The sequence below is a fragment of the Dipodomys spectabilis genome, unplaced genomic scaffold (genome assembly GCF_019054845.1).
Source record: "Dipodomys spectabilis isolate Male_0828 unplaced genomic scaffold, ASM1905484v1 ptg000017l, whole genome shotgun sequence".
NCBI lineage: Eukaryota > Metazoa > Chordata > Mammalia > Rodentia > Heteromyidae > Dipodomys > Dipodomys spectabilis.
In genome coordinates, this window is record NW_024870694.1 from 14,910,351 (window position 1) to 14,922,699 (window position 12,349).

A 12,349-nucleotide genomic window follows, 5' to 3' on the forward strand; every position below is an offset into this window, starting at 1 on the left:
GGAGGTCCAACAGAAGTAGGAGAGAAAAAGAGTTATCATTCCCTACATTCTTTCAAAATGAAAGGGAAAAGCATTTTTTTTAAGCTTCATGAGAAAAATGTGTCTGAGTTAAAGAATAATGCATGTTTCCAAGAGGACATAATTCAATGAGATCCAACAGTTAAAGTAGGGTTTTTTGACAGAAAATGAACAGGTGGGTTTTGTTTGTTTGTTTGCTTGTTTGTTTTTTGAAGACACTGTCTTACTGTGTTGTCCATACTTGTTTTAAGCCCCCCAGTACTTGAGATTACAAGCACATGCCACCATGAACAGCTAAGAAATGGAGGCAAGGAGAAAGGAAGATATAGCCACAACAGCTGTCAGTTAATTTATTTTTGATATCTAGGAAAACTTGGGAATTTTTCATAAATATATATATACATACACGCATATGGAGTTAGACTCATAATTATAATAATTATGAGTTAAATAATTGTGAGTTGAAAACAAGCATATAGCTCAGAAGTCATCTTAAAAGTTAGATATATATTCAAACAGATGAAGGGAAGTTCTTTCACTCAATATACATTAAATGAGCTAAACAATTTCAGACAAAGCACTAGTTGGGCAGTTGCCAGGTAAACAAAATGGAGCCCATTTCCATGTATGGGATAATCTCAGAGAATTTACTCTGCAGTGCCACCGAATATTTGAGCCTTGCTCCATAATGAATGCAATGACTTTCAATGCTCTGGTTCATAAAAGTACCAGAGCAATGGACACACAGTGACAAATTAGGGTTACAATCTTGGCAGCTAGCTCTAAGCAATGTTTTCAATATTCTAATACAGATCAAAGAGGAAATAATGATTTCTCTTTAGCCAAAAGGGAAATAATGGACTTGTGTTTTGAAGAATGAATATATTTCCAGCTAGTGAAGAAGAATGTATTGTATCTGTAAAAGGAAAGAAATGTAAAGCCTGGTTAGACTTTGAATATGCCACATAGAAAATGATATCTGATATGTATATATATATATATATATATACACATATATGGATATGTGTATGTATATATATACATATACATGTATATAGAGGTGCATGTAATGTATATATGCATACATATATATGTTTACATGCATACATATGTACATATATATGTATATTATATTATGAATCTGTTTTTTATATATATATATATATATATACATATATGTACATTTGTCCAGATGCATTCATTCAAGATGCTTGAGCAAATCTTTTAGGAAAATGGATTACTGGAATATAAAGAGGGATGAAGGCAATGGCCAATAGAATCACATAAACATTCTAGCCCTCAAAGTTGTGCCATTCTGAATAACTTACCTAACTAAAAACTGTGCTTATAACAAATACTCTATTAAGTATGACATATGATCAGTAAACCTTCTTAGAGGATAGAAAACTTGTTATATATGTATGTATGTATGTGTTATGTGTTTTTGCTCTTATGATCACCCTCCTGCTTAGTCTTTACCACTCTAAGCTGGCACTCTATCACTTGAGCCACACCTCCACTTCCAGATTTTCACTAGTTTATTGGAGATAAGAGTCTTATGGTTTTGTGTACTTGGGCTGGCTTTGAAACACAATCCTCAGATCTCAGTCTCTTAAAAGCTAGGATTATAGGCATAGGTTACTAGTGCCCAGCAGAGGATGGAAATTTGTTGATGCTTATTGAGTAAAGGAAAGAAAGAACAGGAAATAGGCATAGACAAATGTATCAAAGACTGTGAGTCATAGACCAAGAAAAAGAACACTGGCTTCCCCACTGGGCAACTGCAAGTCTTCTCTCTTGAAAAATTAACTACTCTTTAAAATTTTTCAATGTGTAAAATAAGTTTTGCTTTTGAGAAACAGGAAGTGGCCTGGCAAAGAAAAAAAATCTAATTAGTACAATTTGCTCATCCATCTTGTCCTGACTGGCTATTAGCCTATCCTGTGATATCATCACTCCAAGATTTGCTTGGTTCTAAATTTCACAGTTAGGGTAACATTTATCTGCTTAATTAGTGATAAGGAACTGTTTCTACTAAATGGGTCCATAATTTCCAGACTTGGCATTATAGAAAAGTTCATTACAAAACAGACTTAATGTCAAATGAAAACCATAATGTTTTTCTTGTTTCTTCTTATGTCTACAGTCCCCAGATCCACAAGACATGCATGTACATATTTTAAAAGTTTCTTTTTAAAATCTGAGGGGCAAGGAGGGGAAAGAAACCTTGTTAGTTTTGTTTAATCAAGATTTTGTCACATTTGTTACACTACTGAGGAATTTTTATCATGACTTTGTCAATAGTCAGTGGAAGTATCACTCACTTTAGTTAGCACTATAGACTGGGGTTATTACTGTCATCTAAAAAGTTGCCTGGAGCTAGAAGATCTCCTTTCTCATGGGGTTGTGCCCAAGGGAACGTCAGCGTCTCATTACGTGGACTTCTCAAGGAAGTTGCTCAAGAGCCCTCATAACAAGGCAAGAGATCAGGAAGGCAAAAAGCCATGGTTTTCTGTTACCTAATCTCAGAAAAGACAGTCACTTTCCTGTTATTCCAAGTGAGTCACTATAAATACAGCCCACAACTCCAAGGGAATGTGGCAGGGTGTAGTGGGTTAGTTCAGCATCTTGTCTGCTCAGTCATCGACTCTCTCTAGGTATATTTCCAGGAATGTGGTGTTAGAATGTTTATAGAACCTAAACAGTAAATCCAAGAAAAGGAAAAAAAATGCAGAAATATTGATAATAGCCAATTTTGAGGGGAAACATTTTTAGTACAGAGACTACTATACTTAAATCTTTGGGCACAAATTAGAAACAGTATACGTAAACTTATTAGATTGTGGAAAAGTATTTGTTGGACGCGTACAGGTTGAATACAATGAGTGTACGTGACTTTTCAATTAGGCAGCACAAATTCATACACTCTCTAGGAACATCTTGAGAACTGTTTCTTTCTATGAAATAGAAATACCCATCTATTCTTCATCAGATAAACTCAAATTCTGGTCTATTATACCTTCTCCCGGAGTTTTGTATGCTTTTATTTTTCTCAAAGTAATTCTAGTATAAATAGTGTCCTCCGGTGGCTCTTGCTAAAGACTTGCTGCAACCCTTTGCTCAAGGCTTCTCTTTTTCTGGGGTGGTGGAAATCACACCAATAAACGATGACATCTGTGCCTGAGATCATTGGGAGCCATTTCAGGTAAGGCCATGTGTTGTACCTTGACCTAACATCTCATTTCCCTCCTCACCATTGTGGCCAATTAAATGAGGGGCCTTTGAAGGAGCTAGTTGACTGGTCTGGTCGTGTGCCGGCTATCACCACAAGAGCTTAAGGGCCACAAATCTCTGTTATTACCAAGCTGTTGCTGCCAGAAGCATGCTGATTCCTGACAAAAAGAATAGATTAGGATCAATCAAATCTCCCCGAGGCTTATTGGTGGGACTTTTAACCACACCTTCTACCTCAAACTTTCCCCTCCACTCCTTCCAAGCACCTACCCAGCAGCAAGCTAACAAGGTGTCTGCCAAACCATATGTTCATAATTAGTTAACTTGCCTGTCGCTAGAGGTACCACTGAATCAGCCACAGCTCTCAAGGGTGTTGGGCATCCAATCAGATACCACCCACCAGCCCCAGCCCCTCCCCTCAGCAGTAGGAGAAGAGGCATACTTAATTCCAGCTGTGGCATTGTTAAGTGAATTAACTTTATCCTCAATTTAAAAAGCCAGCATGAAATCAAAGGAGACCCCAGAGAAGAAAAATAGAGAAAATGAAAAAAAAAAATGCTTGTAGGTTAACTCAACAAGTAAACTGAATGAAACTCAACTGGGTTGGCCCCTCCTAGCCAATCACTGCAAAGCAGGTTTCTGGCACCGTTGTTACTTCTGGCATAATTCTTCCTTTTATTTCCCAGTTCTGTGGTTAAAGTCTCTTGTTACACACAGAGGGGATTGATGATATAATTGTTTATGAGTCTGTGGAACACATTTTTAGATAGTTAGTGAGATTACCCGGCAATGAGAAATTAATGTTAGAGGACAGCAGTGTACGATGCTGGCTAAGAAATCTCATCTCAAGGTAAGAATGCTACATAAAATTAAATTTGCTGTGTCTTCTTTGAACCTATACATGTTTGAGTGTATGGGTTTTCTTTATGGAAAAGAGTTGGCACACAATGGTTTGAAAAAGGTAAAATAAAATGAGAAGTTTGAATGCTTTTTGATTACCATAGATGAAAAAGGAAATGTCTAAGATTTTGAGAAATCTATGTTTTCACTAAATGTGTTTATTGATGCAATGAGAAATACTAGTAATTACTTTGAAGAAAATTATTTCCACCAATGCTGTAATTAAGTTACTTTAATACAAAGAGTATATAAAGATCCTGAAATTTGGTGGCCAGAATTTAATAACGGTGCTATTTCTTGGTTTAAATCTAATAAGACCCTGAGGGAATAAATTTCTAAATCTGAAAAAAAAAATAAGGACCTATTACTTATAACTTAAATATTGCAAACTCTTAAAGTATTAAAAATTATTTTAAGTTAGTATATGCTAACATAATGCAAAGTTGAAATAGAAAAAATGTTAAGCAAACATCTGAATTCTAAGTGTACACTCAAAATTGCTATACAACTTAGGAATGAAAAGATAGAATTGTGTGACAAATATTTATTTTGCACTAACAACCCTTATGCAAAGAAAAATGGGAACATACACGTGCAACAAAACAGATAATTTAAATTTAAATAGGAAGATAAAAGCATCTCGGTCAAAATAGCTCCAACTAAGATCATCCCATTACTTAAACAATGCTAATTTTAGAATTAGTATTGTGATTCCGTCACTGTTGTTCATCTTTTCACTAGGAGGAAATCCTCTTGTGAGACAATCTGAATTGCTGATGATGTAAAGATTGGGACAGAATAATTCAGGATTTAAATAGGTCACTGTTCCTTACAAGTTAAGAATCAGTTTCAGATCCAGTTTGATTGTCAATTGCATGATCTCTGCTATTATATTAAATAACCATTGACACTGACAAGGGACCAAGGAGTCTGGAGTAACAGACATTGTCATAATGATATGTGGCTTAAAGTGAATTAGGAAACAACCAATGTGGTTTGGGACCAGCGAATTATAAAATGTAATTCAAAGGGAAAATTCAGGAACCACAGCCTGGTACAAGTTACAGGCAATTTTCTTAATCACTCCGTTTACAATAATGTTAGAGGAGCTATCCTACATGACACAAACCAGTGAATGATCAGAGCCAACAGTTTGCTTTCAAGGACAAATTGCCATCTGAAAAATGTATTTACTTCACATGAAGGAAGTAACATTTCATTGAAAAACAGGAAAATTCTGATTAAAAATGTCCACAGATTAAGAGACTATTTTTTCCAGTTTCATCTCTCCAAAGTTTAGTTTTGATATATTTTCAACAAAACAAATAAGCTTGATTCAACTAAAAATACACTCTTGTCCTCACAGCTCAAGCTTTTGGTTAGTATTTTATAGTAGGTGACCTTTATTTTAGTTTTTAATATGATTAACTCATAATGAGGTCTAATTTATGAGTACTGGAATTATGGGACATGAAGATACATGAATTTGAAATGCAAACTAATGATAATTAGATATTAAGAATTGATTTTGAGGCATCTCAAAATTATGTAGCTCTGTTTCAGGAAAAAAAAACAGTCAATCAGTGAAGAACAGATAATAGTGATTTATTAATATGATCAAGATGATTAACCAATAACCTGAGCAATTGTAAGCAGTGCAGATTGGAGGAAAACATGGGGCTAATTGAAGGTGCTGTTCCAAGTTAGCAATGAGCACATTGGATAAAAAGAGACAAATAAGAGATGCATTAGATACATCTTAGGAAAGAAGGATGAAATGCCAAATCAGCAAGTTTATGGCCCTGACAAAAAAGATGGGAAGATAAGTTGATAGTTCAGTGTTCACTTTATTTGATTGGAGGAGTTTTAGGCACAGTAAGATTGAGTATCCGACATAACGATCAGACAGTGAATATTTCAGTCTGAGTTTTTTGTTGTTGTTGGTGGTGGTGGTAGTGGTTGAGGGGCTTGAACTCAGGGCCTGGGTGCTACTCCTGAGCCTATTTTTGCTCAAGGTTAGTGCTCTACCTCTTGAGCCACAGTGCTACTTCCAGTTTTTGAATGGTTAACTGGAGGTAAGAGTCTCCTGGGAACTCACTGCTGGCTTTGAACTGCAATCCCCAGGTCTCAGCCTTCTGAGCGGGTAGGATTACAGGCATGAGCCACTGGTGCCTAATTTGGGGGATTTCAGTAAAAGGAAAATGACTACACTCTTGCTAAAGGATGGTGCTCAAGTCAATAGATTTGAATCAAGACGAACAATAGATCAGCTTCTAGATATTTGACTACCTATGGAAGAGATTGAAGCAAAGGAAGTGGAGACTGAGAACACAGGGGTTGTATTTGCATGGGTCAGATAAAATTATGGACAAGGTAATATACCCATATAGCAAGAAACTTGGCGATCTTGGAGATCAAGTAGGAAGAATTGGCTAAAAAAAAATCCAAGTAAACTCAATTAAAGATCCAAAGCATCCTTATAGATCCATTTCTAAATGATGATAATAATGGGAGTAAGGGAAAAGAAACAGAGACAGCATTTCCTAATGTATTATGTAGTACTTCACAGCTATTCTTATAGGTGGGAACATCAATAAAAGTAAAATATTATTTTTTAGACATTTGTTGGTTTGTTAATTTTCTTTTGTGCCAGTACTGGGCCTTCACTCTGGACTCCATACTCTCATTTTGCTTTTTCACTCAAGGTTAGAGCTTGACCACTTAAGTCACATTTCTACTTCTTCTTAGAATGATAGGTATTTCTACTACCTTCACAAACTAAGCTGGGGAACTTAATTTTTCTCTTTTCTTTGCCATTATTTTCAATAAATGATCTGGATTTCAAAGTTTGATTGAAAACTGAGGTCAAGCCAGATGCCATCACCTCATGCCTAGAATCCTAGCCACTCAGAGGCTGAGATTTCCCTGCTTCTCAAAACCAGAGAAAAGATATAGTACTATCTGATTAGTCTCTTTTTCAACAAGTTTTATTAACTTTAGTAAAATAATCTATTTCCGTTTTCAGAGATATAGATATAGATATATCATAGGAGACGCAAGCCACAAAGAATGAAATTTCTGTGAGATAAATTTGAAATAAAGGGAATCACGAGCAAAATGTCAAGAATAATGAAGTATAATGAATGAAAACCATATTGGTACTAAATATGCTATGGAAAATTGAATTCTAAACCCATAATTTCCAAACTGAAGTAACATGACTAATATGACTAATATTACTAATAGTGATTTAAGTATTGTAGGAAGTTCTACAAATTTCTTCTCTCCCTCTGCCCTCTCTCTTCTCTCCCTCTGTCCTCCCCTCCCTCTCTTCCTTCCTTCCTTCTTTCTTCTTTTCTTCCTTCTTTCCTGGTTTAGAGGAAAACAGATGGACTTAGAGATCATTATCTCAAACAGGATAAGCCAGTTTCAAAGGTAAATATGTTTTCTGTAATATTAAGAATCTAGATTTTTTTTAAGTTACTTGGAAGTATCAAAGAGATTATGAGTAGAGACAAAGGATTAGAGTGTGGCAAGAAACAAGAAGATAATCAAGAAGGATGAATATGATGAGGTACACTAAATTCATGTATGTAAATATCACATTTAAGCATGTTATTTTGTGAGTAACAAATGCTAATGAAAAGATGATGTATAACCATTGATGAAAAAGAAATGCAGAGTTGAAGTCCAGAACTTCTCAGTATACTTCTAATATTCTTTCACTAAGCCTGTAAGTCAACCTAACATATAATGTCACACAGATATTACATAATTTAAATTGAACAAGAAAAATGTATGTAGCAATTTTGTTCAGTAAAGCATTCATCACATTTGTACAGCTAGCAAATCCATTAAAAACACCTGTGTACTAACACCAATAATATGCAATATATGTAGATTTCAGCATAAAGAAGCATTTTGAGAGTAAGAGCAAGAAAAAGGGAGAGATAGAAAACAGTAAATTCTGGCATAATTGCCATACCTAAACAAGCAAAGAAATACTACCAAATAAGATATCTTTACAAAATACCTAAATGTGGCCATCTGGGTTAGTGTCACATATCAAGACTTTGTTAGATTAACCAAAGTTAGTAAGTAGATAAAAATACAGAATAGGGCTGGGAAGGTGGCTCAGCAGTAGAGTGTTTGCCTCGCATGCATGAGGCTCTAGGTTCGATTCCTCAATACCACATAAACAGAAAAAGCCAGAAGTGGTGCTGTGGCTCAAGTGGTAGAGCATTATCCTTGAGCTGAAGAGCTCAGAGACAGCACCCAGGCCTAGAGTTCAAGCCCCACAACCAACAACAACAACAAAAAAAACAGAATAACACAATACATGTATAAAAATGACAAGCATTCCAGTATTGAAATTGTTCAGGCTCAAAAGGAAACCGATGTTCACATGGGGATGATGATGAAGCCATAATTAATTGCTTAGAACTTTCTGGCAAGTGTGATAAGAGAGAATAGAGCTAATGAAGGAAGCAGAGTCTAAAATAGAAATGCTATCAGCAATATGAGGGAAAATGGAAAGCAAGAAGCAAAAGTTACATGGTGACACTGGTTGTCAAAATATATGCCATGAAACTTAAAAAAATATGAACGGTCAGGGTGCTGGTGGTTCACATCTGTAATCCTAGCTACTTAGGAGGCTGAGATATGAGGATCTCAGATTGAAGTCAGCCTGGGTAGGAAAGTCTGAGACTCTTTTCTCAGAAAACCAGGGGGAGTTGGCTCAAAGGGTTAGAGCACTAGTCTTGAGCAAAAGAGCTCAGGGACAATGCCCAGGCCCTGAGTTCAAGCCCTACAACCAAAAAGATAAAAGGATAGATAAGTATGAGAATGAATAAAGGACAACAAAAGAATGTAGGCTTGGGTCGTATGTAGGCAGTGGTAAGAAATGAAAAAAAAAAAAAAGCATTTGTCTAAAATGAATGAGGCTCTGGATTCCTTCTCCATAACTAGAAAGAAGAAAAAAATTGCTTTAATCCATTGTAATTCCTTCTTTCCCATGTCTAATGAATGATTTACAAAAGAAAGCAAACTGGAAGGCTGTGGAAATGGGGAAAAAGTCATTGCTCACCATAGAGGAAGTATCTTCCTGCCATCTGGCTTTGTAGAAAAAGTTCCACCTAATGCATCTTATGCTCATAGTGCATTGTCTATACCCTGAGCTAGGAGATGACGTTTAAAGAAGACAAAATTTAAAATACTTAAACAAACTGTTTTATATCGCTAATACTATTGTGAGTATCTGCTTTCCAGGCATTCATTTGTTTCGTTTGTTATTCTAGTCTTGCCAAAGTCCTTTGTAAGTGATTTATAGTAATTGTGTTTTTATTTAGAATATAAAAAATGTATAACATTAAAAATTTGAAAAGAAAAAGGAAAAAGGAAATGAAGATGAAAAGGACAAGGACACGGAGTTTTTTCTTTGCTGTTGTTGTTTTTAATGTACTATGTATTTCTTGTTTCCTTTGTATGTTCTTCCTCCCTGGTATATCTCCTGTTGTCACTGTATTTGATTTTATTACCCTGGTATTGTATATATGCTTCTCTGAATTAGGGAAGGGTAGGGGAAGAACAGAATGGTGAGACAAAGAACAAAGGGAACCAATGCAATAGCCATATACATAAGACAATATGTTGGAAATGATCTCTACAATTTGGGTATGGGGAGGGAAAGTAGGAAAAAAGTGAGGGAAGGGGTAACAAGTTTGGCAAGAAATGTACTTATAACCTTACTTATATAACTGTAACCCTTCTGTATATCACCTTGACAATTGGCTTTTCTTGCTCTACAGGATAATCTCCAGCAATTCCATCCATGTTCTTACAAATAGCCTAAGTCCATTTTTTTCCTTATGGTTGAGTAATATTCCGTGGTGTATATGTAGCATATTTTCTTTATCCATTCATTGATTGTTTGATATCTCAGCTGATTCCATAGTTTGGGTATTATGAACAGATTGATAGTAAACATTGGTGTGTAGGTATCTCTCTTGTGTATTGACTTACATCCTTTCAAATGTGTGCCAAAAAGTATGGTGGGCTTATTTTTAATTTGGAAAAAAATGTTTTTAAAACAAATTAAAGAAAAAGATTAAAAGGAGACAAAGGGCCTGGTGCTGGTGGCTCATGCCTATAATCCTAGCTACTTGAGAGGCTAAGAGCTGAGGACGGCAGTTCAAAGCTAGTACATGCAGAAAAGTCCATGAGACTTATCTCCAATTAAAAGACAGAATTAGAGCTATGGCTCAAGAAGTTGAATGTTAACTCTGTGCCTAGGGACAGCATTCAGGCTCTGAGTTCAAGCCCCTCGACCTTCACAAAAGAGAGAGAGAGAGAGAGAGAGAGAGAGAGAGAGAGAAATTTAGGGACTGTCAAACACTACTTGGTTGTAACTACAAGTAATAACAGAAGAGAGTAGAAACGAGGCAATGAATGCAATGAATAAATAAGAATCCCCTTAATTCAAGCCAAGTATGGCCATCTGGAAAGCTTAGAGGTTTTAGTCCTTCAAGGGAAGAAAATTCCAAAGCCTATATTACATACTAAGATATAAGAACATCAAAAGTAATAGCTAACAGATTCCAAAAGAATAAGCAAATAGTCTAAAAAAAGAAGCAAAGAATCAAATTAATGGTAACTTTTTGACCTAAAATATTAATGCTGTTTGACCTAAAAATATATTAAACTGTTTAACAATTTAAAAAGCAATAAAAATGCAAATTAACTTTTTAAAAATCTCAACCAGAGTTATTCTTAGAATGATGAGATTTTCCTTTGATCTTCACAAACTTCCTAAAACTGATTTCCTTGGATTTTAAGATATATATAAGTTTTTCATAATGTTATGAAATTACATTGGTTTACTTCCTAAAGCATGTTGATCAAAAAGTGCACAGGGCTCAGAGCCATCAGCTCCTGCCTCTAATCCTAGCTACTTGATAGGCTGAGAGAAAGAACTGCGTTTCAAGGCAAACCAGGGCAGAAAAGTTTGAGAGACCCTATTTCAAAAGTAAGAGCAAAAACATGGCTGAAGGAGTAACTCAAGTAGGTAGAACCAGCTAAGCAGCCTTGAGTTCAAATGTTAGACTGCCAAAAAAGGTACAACAACATCATAACTTTCCTTTCATAGTGTCTTCAAGCATAGATTATTCAGTAGATGATTAGATACTTCAGAATCCTATTGCCACAATGGAACTTGCTTTTCCTTTGATTTCTCAACATGCCTCTAATATTTTCATAAATTAAAAGATAAAAGAGAGCAGATTCTACTCCTGACTACCAAAGCTCATCTATAAGTAGTAAAAAAAAAAAAAAAAAAAAAAAAAAAGCTGTAATTGTGGCATGATTCATTTAATTTGCATATTTTAAAGTACAAAATAGAATTTGTAATGTGTATGACCAAAGGATTCATCCTTTGCTTAAAGCTGAGATATAATAGAGTCTCTAGGAAGCCCCCTCTAGTGTCTAAAAAAATGCAGCAATTGGTGGTCAAAGAATTGGTGAGAGATAAGATCAGAGCTCTTGATGCCTTCTTTAGTTTTCAAATAGAGTCTTTTGCAAATGCTTGCACTGGTTTAGACTATTACCTGCCTGTTTATAAGCAGAGCTATCACATAGTTTGAACGGCAGGTAAATGTTACCTTGCCCAGCTATTGACTGACAGGGGTATGTTTAGGGGGGCTAGAAACTGAGATGGTTTGATCTCCTCTAAGCATCTAGGATTACAGGCAGGAGCCACTGGCACCCAACTTTTCATCTTTATTCCTTGTCTAGTTGTTGAATCTTAGATTCATTTGATCTCCAAGTGTATTTCTTTTATTAAGGCTTTTGAAATTGGACACACCGTGTTCATGAATTTAGATTTAACTTTAAAAGATTTAAAAGATCTTAGTTCTTAACAAAATTATGACCATGTGGAGCTTCAGAAAAAAAAAGCAAATAAATGGAACAGAATTGGACAAAGTAGACTGAAATGAATGATCACCACACCTGTGACAGCGATGACATCTTGATGTAGTGGAGAAAATACATGATTATTTAATAAATACCCTGGATTGATGGGAAAACTATACAGAAAGGACGCATCTCCTCTACCATATTACACGATGTAAAAATCATATCCACATTGACTGTAGATATTAATGTATGATATTAATGTACAAGGTAAAACAATAAAACCTCC